Source organism: Macaca fascicularis, chromosome X (assembly GCF_037993035.2).
Source record: "Macaca fascicularis isolate 582-1 chromosome X, T2T-MFA8v1.1".
Taxonomy (NCBI): Eukaryota; Metazoa; Chordata; class Mammalia; order Primates; family Cercopithecidae; genus Macaca; species Macaca fascicularis.
This window is the reverse complement of record NC_088395.1, coordinates 84,919,932-84,934,937: the sequence shown is the minus strand read 5'-3', so window position 1 is coordinate 84,934,937 and position 15,006 is coordinate 84,919,932.

Genomic DNA, 15,006 nt, shown 5'->3' with positions numbered 1-15,006 from the left:
TAATTTAGTTTCTTTATTTTTTTGCGTATCCATTGCATGTTGTTTGGTTTGAGGTTACCACGAGAATTGTAAATACTATTTTATAACCTATTATTTTAACGTGATAAAACCTTAACACTATTTTCATAAACAAACAAATAAAGATGCAGGAAGAAAACAAAAACTCTTCACCTTATATTTATCCTCCCGACTTTTTAACTTTCTGTTGTTTCTATTTATATCTTATTGTACTGACTATGTCTTTAAAAGCTGTTGTAGTTATTAATTTTGATTGGTTTTTTATTTAGTCTTCTACTTAGGATAAGAATATTTAAACATCAGAGTTACAGTATTATAATATTCTCTGGTTCTATCTCCTGTACCTTCAGGTGATAATTTATTGCTCATTAATGACCTTTTCTTTCTGATTAAATTATTCACTTTAGCATTTCTTGTAGGACAGTTCTTATACTGATGAAATCCCTCAGCTTTTGTTTTTCTAGGGAAGTCTTTTTCTCCTTCATGTTTCAAAGAAAAGGTTATTTTCTTTGGATACACTAATCTAAGTAAAAGATTTTTTCCTTCAGTTCTTTAAATAATCATGCAAGTCTCTCCCGCCCTGTAAAGCTTCCACCGAAAATCTGCTGCCAGACATATTCAAGCTCCATTGTATGTTAGTTCTTTATTTTCACTTGCTTCTTTTTAGATCCTTTCTTTCTTCCTGACTTTTAGGAGTTTGATTATTAAATGCCTTGCAGTAGACTTCTTTGGGTTAAAACTGCTTGCTGGTCTATAACCTTGTACTTAGATACTAATATCTTTCTCAAGGTTTGGGAAGTTCTCTGTTATTGTCCTTTTGAATAAACTTTCTACCCTTATCTTTTTCTCTATCTTCTCTTTAAGGCTAAAAAATCTTAGATCTGACCTTTTGAAGCTATTTTCTATACCCTGTAGGCATGTTTCATTGTTTTCTATTCCTTTTCTTTTTATTTTTCTCCTCAGATTATGTATTTTTAAACAGCTTGTCTTCAAGTTCATAAATTATTTTTTCTGCTTGATCAATTCTGCTATTAAATGACTGTTATATTCTTGAACAGGCCAATTTCATTTTTCAGCTTCATAATTTCTGCTTGATTCTTTTTCATTATTTCAATCTCTCTGTTAAATTTATCTGAGAGAATTCTAAATTCTTTCTCCGTGTTATCTTGAATTACTTTGAGTTTCCTCAACACAGCCATTTTGAACATATCTCTGTTTCTCCAGGATTGGTTCCTGTTGATTTATTTAATTTAATTGGTGAGATCATGTTTTTCTGAATGGTGTTGATGCTAGTAGGTTTTCTTCAGTGTCTAGGCATTAAAGAGAAGTCATTATTGCAGTCTTCACTGTCTGGGCTTGTTTGTACCCATCATTCTTGAGTCAGCTTTTTAGATATTTGAAAGGACTTGGGTGTTGTGATCCAAGCTATATCTGCTTTAGGGTGCAACCCAAGCTCAGTATGCTGTGGTTCTTGCAGAGTCATAGAGATACCACCTTAATGGTCTTGGACCAGAGCTGGGAGAATTTTCTGGATTACCAGGCAGAGACCCTTGTTCTCTTCTGTTACTTTCTTTCAAGCATACAGAAGCAGTCTCTCTATCTATCTATCTATCTCTATCTCTATCTCTGTTCTGAGCCACCTAAAGCTGGAGGTGGAGTGACAGAAGCACCTCTGTGGCCATCACCACTATGACTGCACTGGGTCAGACCTGAAGCCAGCATAGTGCTGGATCTCACCCAAGGCAGGCTGTAACAATTCCCTAGCTGCTGCCTATGTTTGCTTAAAACCCTGGGGCTCTACAATCAGTGGTGGCAAATCCAACTAGGTCTGTGTTTTTTCTTCAGGGCATCAAGTTCCCCCAGTTCCTGGGTGTGTCCAGTAATGCCATCCGGGAGTCAGGGATTAGAGTCAAAAGCCCCAGACATTTCCCTCAAGTTGTATCACATTGCAGCTGAGCTGACACTCAAACCACAAGATTCATTCTTTCCCACTCTTTTATCCCCTTTCCAAAGGCAGAGGAGCCTCACCCCATTGCCACTGCCACCACAAGCCATATGATTATTTTTAGCCTACCAACCAATGTTCCTTTAAGGCCTAAGGTCTCTTAAATCAGTTTACGGTGAATGCTGCCTGGCGTGAGACTCATCCTTCAGGGCAGTGGGTTCCCCTCTGGGTCAAGGAAGGCCCAGGAATTCCATCCAAGAGTCAAGTCCTGGAACTGAGGACCCCAAGAGCCCACTTGGTGCTCTGATCCCCTGTGGCCGTGCTGGTATCTAAGGTGTCAGACAAAGTCCCATTTACTTTTCTCTCTGCTCTTCTCAAGCAGATGGAGTTTTGCCCCATAGCCACCACAGCTAGTAATGTGCTGAGTCTCACCTTAAGCCAGCATGTCTCAGAGGCTCACCCAAGGCCCTCGATGTAGTACCTGGGTGTTGCTGCTGATTATTCAGTGTACAAGGTCTCTTCAGTTAGCAGGTGATGAATGCTTCCAGGACTGGCTACTTTAGTTCAAGGCAGTGGGTTTTCTTCTGTCCCAAGGGGTGTCTAGAAATATCTGGGAGCTAGATCTTGCAACAGGGGCCTTGAAATTCTGACTAGTGCCCTATCCTGCTGTGGCTGAGCTGATACCCAAGATGCAAAACAGTGTTCTCTGCACTATTTCCTCTCCTCTCCTCAAGTGAAAGAAAGGAGTCTATTTTGGAGCCACGAACTGTGAAGCCTGAGGTTAGGAGAGGAGTGATGCTAGCATTCCCTTGGCTTCCCAGCTGGTGTCTCAGTATTTAACATCCCCCACTCCCACTCCTAATTCACTATCTCTGGGCCTACTTCAGCACTAGGACTTGCCTAAGAGGTGCAGTCCTTATGGCCTAGACTGCCTTTCAAGGGTACTTGGAGACACAGGGTGCTATAGCCCTTGGTGGAGAAGTTTGCAGGCACTCAACTTTAGACCTCTGGGATCAGATTGGTGATTCCCATATGGCTAGGGCTTGTTTAGGTGCTTCCTCCATGGGCAGGCATCAGCTGAGTTTGGTCCAGTTTTCCTTTCTGCTCTAACAGGATAACACTGAGTTCAGTGCCTCACAATTACTGTGTTCTCCCTACCCCAGTGCATACAGATACTCTCTGCATGAAGCTGCAGCTGTGGGTTGGGTTAAGAGTGATATTGGTAATTCAGGACTATTTTTTTCTATCTCTTCAGTGCCTCTTTTAGTGATATTAGGTTAAAACCAGGTACTATAAGTGCTCGCCTGATTTTTGGTGTGTTTTTTCTGAAGGTTTTTTGTGTGTGGAGAAGTTGTTAATTTGGTGTCCTTGCAGGCGGGTCAGTGGGTGGCAAGACAAAGCCTATTCTGCTATCTTTCTCCACCTTGTCTCCCCAGATGACTTTATTTTTTAATATTTACATCTGCTTTTTGTGGGGGTTTTTTTACTTTTTTCTCGCTTTCATTTCTCAAACCTCATTCATTGCTTATGTTGAGCATCCCTCATAACTTTTAATTTGGCATCATTAATTAGCTATAGGACTGTAAACCAGATACCCATGCTTGACAAGAATTATGGCCCTTACTATGTTAAACAGAAGTGGTGAAAGTGGGCATCCTTGTCTCTTCCATTTCTCAGGGGGAATGCTTTCAACTTTTCCCATTCAGAATAATGTTAGCTGTGAGTTTTTCTCTTAGATGGCTTTTATCACCTTGAGGTATGTCTCTTCTATGCCAAATTTGCTGAGGGTTTCAATGATGAAGAGATACTAAATTTTGTCAAGGGCTTTTTCTGCATCTAGCGAGATGATCATATAATTTTTGTTTTTAATTCTGTTTATGTGACGTATCACATTTACTGACTTGTGTATGTTAAACCATCCCTACACCCCTGGTATGAAACCCACTTAATCATGGTGGATTATCCTTTTGATATGCTACTGTTAGCTAGTATTTTGTTGAGTATTTTTGCATCTATGTTTATTAGAGATATTGATCTGTAGTGTTGTTGTTGTTGTTGTTGTTGTTGTTACGTCCTTTCCTGGTTTTGGTATTAGGGTGATACTAGCTTCATAAAATGATTTAGAGAGAATTCCCTCTTTCTGTCTTTTGGAATACTTTTGGCAGGATTGGCACCAATTCTCCTTTAAATGTCTGATAGAATTCAACTGTGAATCCATCTGGTTCTGAACTTTTTTAGTTGGCATTTTTAAAATTAATTTTTAAATCTCACTACTTGTTATTTGTCTGTTCAGAGTTTCTGTTTCTTTATTATTTAATCTAGGAGGGTTGTATATTTCCAGGAATTTATCCATATCCTCTAGATTTTCCAGTTTGTGTGCATATGGGTGTTCCTAGTAGCCTTAAATAATTTTTGTATTTCTGTGGTATTAGTGGTAATATCTTCCATTTTGTATCTAATTGAGCTTATTTTGATCTTCTCTATTTTTTCTTGGTTAATCTTGCTAATGGTCTTTCAATTTTATTTATCCTTTCAAAGAACCAGCTTTTAGAGCGATCAGACAACAGAATGAAATAAAGGGCATCCAAATTGGCAAAGAAGAAGACAAACTGTCTCTGTTCACCAATGACATGATTATATACCTAGAAAACCCTAAAGACTCATTTAAAATGCTCCTAGATCTGATAAATAAATTTAGTAAAGTTTCAGGACAAAAAATTCAATGTACACAAATCAGTAGCACTGCTGTACACCAACAACGACCAAGCTGAGAATCAAATCAAGCACTCAATCACTTTTACAACAACCACAAAATAATATAATAATAAAATACTTAGGAATATACCTAACCAAGGAGGTGATGAAAGATTTCTACAAGGAAAACTGCAAAACACCACTGAAAGAAACCATTTATGACACAAACATATCCCGTGCACATTAATAGGTAGAATCAATATTGTGAAAATGACCATACTGCCAAACACAATCTACAGATTTAATGCAATTCCCACCAAAGTACCTACCATTATCATTCTTCACAGAACTAGAAAAAAATCCAAAAATTCATATGGAACCAAAAAAGAGCCTGCAGAGTCAAGCAAGACTAAGTGAAAAGAACAAATCTGGAGGCATCACATTACCTGACTTCAAACTATACTACAAGGCTATAGTTACCAAAACAGCATGGTACTGGTATAAAAGTAGTCATGTAAACCAAAGGAACAGAATATAAAACCCAGAAATAAAGCCAAATGCTTACAGCCAATTGATTTTTATCAAAGCAAACAATAACATAAAGTGGAAAAAGGATACCCTGTTCAACAAATGGTGCTGGGATAATTGGCAAGCCACATGTAGAAGAATGAAAATGGATCCTCATCTCTTACCTTATACAAAAATCAACCCAAGATGAATTAACACTTAAATCTAAGACATGAAAACATAAACTTTCTAGAAGATAACATTTGAAAAGCACTTCTAGACATTAGCTTAGGCAAAGATTTCATGATCAAGAATCCAAAAGCAAACGCAACAAAAACAAATGTAAATAGATGGGACCTAATTAAACTAAAAGCTTCTACACAGCAAAAGAAATAATTAGAAGAGTAAACAGAAAGCCTACAGAATGGGAGAAAAAAATTTGCAAACTGTACATTACACAAAGGGCTAATATCCAGACTCTACAAGGAACTCAAATCAGCAGGAAAAAATAAATAATAATTCCATCACAATGAGGGCAAAAAACATGAATAGACAATTCTCAAAAGAAGATGTACAAATGACCAACAAACATATGAAAAAATGCTCAACATCACTAATTATCAGGAAAATGCAAATTAAAACCACAATGAGTTACCACCTTGTTTCATCAAGAATGGCCATAATCAAAAAATCAAAAAATAATAGATGTTAACATAGATGTGGTGGAAAGGGAACACTTTTACACTACTGGTGGAAACGTAAACTAGTACAATCACTATGGAAAACAATATGGTGGTTACTTAAATAACTAAAAGTAGAACTACCATTTGATCCAGCAATCCCACTGCTGTGTATTTACCCAGAGAAAAATAAGTCATTATATGAAAAAGACACTTACACACACATGTTTAGAGCATCACAATTCACAATTGCAAAAATAGGGAACCATCCTAAATGTCCATCAACCAACGATTGTATAAAAAACATGTGTTATATGTACACCATGGAATACTACTCAGCCATAAAAAAGGAATGAAATAATGGCATTCACAAGAACCTGGACGGAGTTGGAAACCATTACTCTATGTGAAGTAACTCACGAAAGGAAAACCAAATATTGTTTGTTCTCACTTATAGCGGGAGATAAGCTATGAGGATGCAAAGGCATAAGAATGACATAATGGACTTTGAGGACTTTGGGGGAAGAAGGGGGATGAAGGATAAAAGACTACACGTTGGGTAGAGTGTACACTGCTTGTGTAACAGGTGTACTAAAATCTCAGAAATTACCACTAAAGAACTTATTCATGTAACCAAAACCAACCTGTTCCCCAAAAGTTATTGAATAAAGTAAAATAAAATAGATGAAATAAAATAAAATAATTATGGCTCCTGCAAATTTCTCAGATCTTATCTACTTCTACTTTCTCCACAAGGCACCGTGTTCTTGTAAAATTTTCAAATAGATTCATATATACATACATATGCAAATATATATTTCATATATGTAAAATCCATATACATATCTCCATGTATTGTTACCCACTTGGCCTGGAACACTTCCTATCCTCTACCTGACTAATGTTTCCTTTTTCAAGACTCTGATGCAGCATCACCTCCTTCAGGAACTAGTCCCTGATCATTCTGAGCTAAGTGCCTCATCTCTGCAGCCACAGCACTATATTTTAACATTCTCTACATTACTGTAATTGTCTACTCAGATGACTGTTTCCCACTCTGAACTGTGAGCTCCTAGACAACAAGAACCTGGTGCAGTGTTCTACATGTAATAACAAGAGGATCCTAAGAGCATTTCTACATTTGAGGTGCATATGTTTCAGTACATTGCATTTGTCTCTCCATCTTTTCTTGATGTTGTGTCCTAAGTCTATAATTATTTCAGGACTATGCCAGAAGCTAAACATAGAATAATGACAGTGGAAGTGGTATGAAAAGAGAGGTGAATCAGAAAACTATTAAGATATTATCTGCTGGAAACTTTTTTACTTATTTCCTGAGTCTTGTGTGTATACTGGAGGGGTAACATTGCTAGGCAGTTGAGTTAGGCAAGTTAGAATCCATATCAAACTCTGTCTGATATTACACTTAAGCTTATGGGAAAGAGCTTGTATCATATTCCCAATTGAAAATGAAAGAGATTAAAATATGGTTAATAGAGTAGTGATAATTGAAAGCAATGATTTGGTAACTACATAAAGGGATAGCTGAGATTATGAAAGCTGATAGGTCCTTGAGGGACAAAAGAAAACTGGATATTGAACTTTAGGAGAATACCCACAGTTAGTCAGCAATGAAGGTAAAGAGCAATCAGAGACAGAAAAAAAATGAGAGAATAACATGGTACAGAAAGCCAAGAAATTTTGCAAGTCTTACGGTATTTAAATATTATATAATCTTGATTAAGGTAAAAGGGCCAGTGGCAGCGTTCCAGTTTCCTCTCAGCACCATTTCCAAGAAATGTCAGCTTACCAGAAACACTTAATAAATTGTTTCTTGTAAGACAATAGCAAAGCCTTAACAGATTTGATTGCTTATTTCTAAGATGTCTGAAAGACCACAGTGTGGGGTGGGGGAAGCTCTATTTGTCAGGTAGCCAAAGCACTTCTAAGCTTGGTGAAGTTCTTAGAACACAGTTAAACACCAGGCATCTGAAGGAGTTTTCAACAAATATGAAAAAAACCTCTGCTGCAGGTTCTCAATAGCCTGCCTACCCTTTCACCCAGTAGTACATCAAAAGAGCATTCATTTGGCATGGGATCTAAAAGCACCACAGAGATTAAAACAGTTATTAAGTAATTGTACCTAGTCTCCACATGTCTTAATCTTCAGAAACAGAAAAATGCTGATAAAACATTTCCCAAATAAAATTTTGTCATATGCCCCTGGTGTAAAATACAATCCAGATTTCTCTGCCACTCAGCTACGTGGAGATTCTGCATTTTGGATAGATAATGCATTGCCAAGAGAAGTTGAGTATTTGGTACACAAGTCTACAGTAAGCAACCTGTTTAACCATACAGACTGCTCTCCAATTTTTTTCACCCTGATGATTTTTCCAGGATGCCCTTATGTACATTATCATGCACCCATCAAGGCATCTGGGCCAATAGCTTAAAAACATGGCCAAAGATGGGCTGGGCACAGTGGCTCATGCCTGTAATCCCAACACTTTGGGAGGTCGAGGTGGGAGGATCATGAGGTCAGGAGATCAAGTCCATCCTGGCTAACACAGTGAAACTCTGTCTGTACTAAAAATACAAAAAATTAGCCGGGCGTGGTGGCGGGTGCCTGTAGTCCCAGCTACTCAGGAGGCTGAGGCAGAAGAATGGTGTGAACCCAGGAGGCAGAGCTTGCAGTGAGCCGAGATTGCACCACTGCACTCCAGCCTGGATGACAGAGCAAGAAGCCATCTCAAAAAAAAAAAAAAAAGAAGCCAAAGATACACTTATTCTCTTTACCTTCTTCTAGGCATATTTTGACATATTATATTTCTAAGCATGTTATTTACATGCCTCTACTACCTTAGGACCTAGGTCATTTCAATTGCTGTAGCATGGTGTTAAAGATACAAGAATTTAATGAAACTGGATGGTTGCTTCTCTAACCATTGACACTCTAACTTCAGTCAACTATCCTCCAAGTATGAGTCATAAATCACAAAAAGTTCATAGTATAAGTCATTCCAATAACTGAAGAACAACCTTAAAAATGTAACCTACTGATGAACAGTCACAAATATCATCTTTGTATATGGGGAGTAGAATATTAATCTAGAATTCCCATATACATCATGGTTTCCCTTCTTGAATGCCAACCTGGTTGTGATTTTGGTCCAGAAAGACATAACAAGAGTACCATTTTAGTTTTTTCTACTGATTGTCTGTACACTTGGCTCCCCTGTACTCTTTGATTTATTTAAATAGTTGCTCAGTATGGCTTACTCGGCTCCTTAATTCTACTGTCATCATCCAGATATGTGGGAATTTTGTCTATGTCCACAGGCTAAGGAGCATGGCAATTCTCTTTGGTTCTCATAGTAACACAAGACAACAACAATCTTGGACCAAAATTTGTTCCCATAATTGATCTATATTTACTTACAGGAAAATAGATACATACAATATGTCAGTACACTGATGCTGATTTCAGCATTATGTATAATATTGGAAGGAGTCTAACTGTTCAACAATATAGGACTGTTTAAATAAATGGTGCTATATCTATAGAATAAAATAATAGATTACTATAACATTACATTGTTTTGAAGCATTATTTGCAATATCTAAAGATTGAAAATAATGGTCTGCAACTATAAGACTATTTAAATAAATTATGATACATTTATACAATGGAATAAACAAAGTGTTAAAATAGATGTGAAAGCCCTGTGGGTATTACTATTAAAAAGATCTATAAGATATATTGTGGCATGAAGAAAAAAATGTGCAAGACAGCATATTTAGAATGCTACATTTTGTTTTAAAAGAGAATGTACAACTAAAATATAATTTTATACTTACTTTTGTTTAAATTTTTAAAACTGTGAAAATATACACGAAAGATCTAAGTAAGGTACTTATCTGTGGAAGAGCAAAGGATTGGAAGCTGAGTGAATAAGGAACAGTGACGAGAAAAAAAACACATATCACTAGTAGCCTTTTTATGTCATTTGATTTCTAACTATGTGACTCTATTTTATATTCAAAATATTAAATAAAAATTATTATAGGAAAGCAGCCTGTTGCATGGCAAGAGTAATGCCATCTTGAAGTGAAACCAACATAATGACTAATGTTTGACTCCTACATACCAAGGCATTGTCATAGTAAGATCAAGAAACAATGCTGTAGCATAAATAACCCCTCATAGAGATGCTTATCTAACTTCCTCATTGTTCACAAGTTTCACAAAAGGGTCTGAGACATAACCAGCTGCACACATTTTACCAAGAAAAAAGAGTTTGCTTTATAAATACTTTCTAGAGGGCAGGTGCAGAGATAAATTTTCTTTTGGCCCCCAGAGGCAATGCTTCTGTTGCTGAGTCCCTATTAAAATGTTTCTTTCTGAGAAACTGGATTTGTAAAGCTTTTTTCTTTAACCTTTCAGCTCCCTCAGACCTTGGGTGTAAGCTTGCATGTACTTGCTCACCACAAGTGAGCTAGCCAGTAGCTGAGAGACCAAGAAATGGACAAAGTGTATGAAGCATCTGTGAGAGAAATTCCCGGGTAACCAGCCATTTCTATGTGAAATGAATGTTCATAAATGTCTAAGCGTTGAGGAGTTCAGTATTTATTGTAATTTTCACCATCTGGGCTTGTTTTTACCTGTCCTTCTTGGAAAGCCTTTCCAAGTATTCAAAGGGAGTTGAGTGTTGTAATTTAGAGATTGAATGTTCTGACCTAAGTCTTTGATCATTGCAGTCATATCTGCATTAGGGGGCACCCGCAAAATAATGCCATTACTTTTTCAGACTCATAGTGGTACTGCTTTGGTGGTCTTTGGTAAGATCTGGAGGAATTTCCTGGAGATCCTCAATAGCTGCACTTATTTCAACATGCCCCTCAGGCAATTTGTATCATTTAAGGTTGACAACCCACCTAGGGGAAGGAGATTGTGCAGGTTTCCATTTTACCTCTCCCCTGAGAATAGCCTTTACTACTACACACACCTTTGATCTGAATTCTCCTACTGAAGATTTCAAAGTCTTTCCTAACAGAATATTCATGCCTAAAATATTGTCTGGAATGGGGGAAATAAACATTATATATGGGGTAGGGGTTTCCCAATACTTAGATGTTTTGAAGTTCTTTTACCTGGATTGTTTGTTCCCTATAACTATCAATGGCTGCTTATTGACCAGAGTGTCTTTCTGGATTTCCATGGGTTAAAGTACATTCTCCCTAGTGTCTACTAAAGCACTAGTCTTCTTATTTGGAGGACGCCAGTTAAAAATCACTGTAAATTCACTGGTGTATTTGGGGCAGCCCTGTACTCATGCAGTAGTCCACAAGCACCTTATCCTCCTGGAAAATCTTTATCAGGTCAAGTCTTTCCCATAACTGCAGAATGAGCATCCACATGTATCAAGACCACCCAAGAAAACACGACGTCACCAAAGAAACTAATTAGGCACCAGTAACCAGTTGTGGAGTGAAGAGAAATATGTGAATTCTCAGAGAATTCAAAATAGCTGTTTTGAAGAAGCTCAATGAAATTTAAGATAACACAGAGAAGGAATTCAGAGTCCTATCAGATAAATTTTTAAGAGATTAAAACAATTTTTTTTAAATCAAGTAGAAACGCCAGAGCTGAAAAATTTAATTGACATGCTGAAGAATGTACCATAGCCTCTCAACAAGCAGAACTGATCAAGCCGAAGAATTAGTGAGCTCTAACATAGCCTACTTGAAAATACACAGTGAGAGGAGACAAAATAAAAAAAAAAAAACAGTGGAAACAACTCAGACGATTTTAGCTGATAAATGGATTAAACAAACTCTAACTATCCACACAATGAAGTACCACAGAACAATAAAAAGAATTCACTACTGAACTATGCAGCAACATGAATATATCTTGAAATATTTATATTGAGTAAAAAAGCTACAATAAAAGGCTACAAACTTTATGATTCTATTGCCATTCTGGAAAAGGAAGAACTGTATTGACAGAAAATATCAGTGACTGTCAAAAGCTGGGACTAGGAGCAGCACAAGGGAAGCCAAGGAGAAGGAGATGATGGGATTATTCTATATGTTGATTTTGGTGATATTTACATAATTATATGATTTTTAAAAACATAGCACTCACAGAACTTGTGATAAAATATAGCCTTAAATTATGCCTCAGATTAAAATTTTAAAATATTAAAATGAAATTAAAATTTTAAAATATTCAAAATCCAAACATCTGACTTTGGCATTTTGGTTACACTAAAAGCCAACTTTGGCAATGAGACTACTCCCTTAGTACATACTGGGGAGAATGTACTTTAACCCATGGAAATCCAGAAAGACACTCTGGTCAATAGGCCACCATTGATGGTTATGGGGAACAAACAATTCAGGTAAAAGAGCTTTAAAACATGTGACCAAAATGCCAAAATTAGATGTTTGGAGTTTGAATGTTACAAAAACAAAAGAATGCCACAACTAAGTTAACAAGGTGTTAAGAATTTAAGATTTCTTAAATAGAGAGGTCGGTTTTGACTTCTTTGCTTTATTATTCAAGTCAAGCCAAATCTTACACGTAAGTATTTATCTTTTGTTCAGTCCTCCCTTGCTTTTCCCTTCATTCAAATTGAGCTATCTCTGAATTTCCATGACCACCCAGACAGAAATAAACACATACACATGCAGGTATACACACACACACACACACACACACACACACACACACACACCCTGAGCTTCAGATTCAGTACATAGAAGAGCATCTTGCTCACAGTAGATATTAAATGTTCTTGGTGGTTAATTCTAGGCCCCACTAAACTTTCTATACCTTGCTTACAGAACAGTGTGATGCATTCTGACTATTCCTGGTCCTATTTTTGTTTGTAAACACACTGCCTCTCTCTACTTTCTCCCCAAACCAGGAGATATTCTTACCCCCTCCCACTTTGCTCGAAATATTTACTACCCATCATGAAGATGTCTAAACTCCAAATTGGCATACATCCAAGGAAACTGCATAAGAATATTGCCTAGGAAAACATGAAAGAAAAAAGAAAGTATTTCCCCTACTACAGCAAATTAGGTAAAGGTTTAGTTGTCAATGTTTGTTTGTTTTTATTTTGTTTGTTTTATTATACCTCTATGGCTTCCTGTGAACTAGATAGCAGTTGTGGGTATACCTGATGGAGCTGAAAAACACAGCATGGGAAGTTCAAGAAGTATGCACAAGTATTAATAGCCAAATCAATCAAGCGGAAGAAAGGATGTCAAAGATTGAAGATCAACTTAAGGAAATAAAGCATGAAGACAAGATTAGAAAAAAAAGAATTAAAAGGAACAAACAAAGCCTCTAAGAAATATGGGACTATGTGAAAACACAAAACCTATGTTTGATTGGTGTACCTGAAAGTGACAAGGAGAATGGAACCCAGTTAGAAAACACACATCAGGATATTATCCAGGAGAACTTCCCCAAACTAGCAAGACAGGCAAATATTCAAATTGAGGAAATACAGAGACAATGACAAAGATACTCCTCAAGAAGAGCAACCCCAAGACAATAATCATCAGATTTGCCAAGGTTGAGGTGTAGGAAAAAATGTTAAGTGCTGCCAGAGAGAAAGGTCGGGTTACCCCCAAAAGGAAACCCATCAGACTAACAGAAGATCTCTCTGCAGAAACTCTACAAGCCAGAAGAGAGTGGGGGCCAATATTTAACATTCTTAAAGAATTTTGAGGCCAGAAATTTATATCCAGCCAAACTATTTATAAGTGAAAGAGAAATAAAATCCTCTACAGACAAGCAAATGCTGAGGGATTTTGTCACCACTAGGCCTGCCTTACAAGAGCTCCTGAAGGAAGCATTAAATATGGAAAGAAAAAACTGGTACCAGCCACTGCAAAAACAATCCAAAATGTAAAGACTATCGACACTATGAAGAAACTGCATCTACTAATGGACAAAATAAACAGCTGACATTATAATGACAGAATCATGGACAAAATAAACAGCTGACATTATAATGACAGAATCAAATTCACACATGACCATAATAACCTTAAATGTAAATGGGCTAAATGCCCCAATTAAAAGACACAGACTGGCAAATTGGATTAAGAGTCCAGACCGGAAAGCAAAGCTGGGGGTGGAGCAAGATGGCCGAATAGGAACAGCTCCAGTCTCCAACTCCCAGCGCGAGCGCACAGAAGACAGGTGATTTCTGCATTTTCAACTGAGGTACTGGGTTCATCTCACTAGGGAGTGCGGGACAATCGGTGCTGGTCAGCTGCTGCAGCCCGACCAGCAAGAGCTGAAGCAGGGGGAGGCATCGCCTCACCTGGGAAGGGCAAGGGGGAAGGGAATCCGTTTTCCTAGCCAGGGGAACTGAGACACACAACACCTGGAAAATCGGGTAACTCCCACCCCAATACTGCACTTTACCAAGGATCTTAGCAAACGGGCACACCAGGAGATTCTATCCCACACCTGGCCGGGAGGGTCCCATGCCCACGGAGCCTCCCTCATTGCTAGCACAGCAGTCTGTGATCTACCAGCAAGGAAGCAGCGAGGCTGGGGAAGGGGCGCCCGCCATGGCTGAGGCTTAAGTAGGTAAACAAAGCAGCTGGGAAGTTTGAACTGGGTGGAGCTCACAGCAGCTCAAGGAGTCCTGCCTGTCTCTGTAGACTCCACCTGTGGGGACAGGGCACAGTTAAACAACAACAACAACAAAAACCAAAAGCAGCTGAAACCTCTGCAGACACAAACGACTCTGTCTGACAGCTTTGAAGAGAGCAGTGCACCTCCCAACACAGAGGTTGAGATATGAGAATGGACAGACTGCCTGCTCAAGTGGGTCCCTGACCCCTGAGTAGCCTAACTGGGAGACATCCTCCACTAGGGGCAGACCGACACCCTACACCTCACACTATGGAGTACACCCCTGAGAGGAAGCTTCCAAAGCAAGAATCAGACAGGTACGCTAGCTGTTCAGCAATATTCTATCTTCTGCAGCCTCTTCTGCTGATACCCAGGCAAACAGGGTCTGGAGTGGACCTCAAGCAATCTCCAACAGATCTACAGCTGAGGGTCCTGACTGTTAAAAGGAAAACTAACAAACAGGAAGGACACCTACACCAAAACCCCATCAG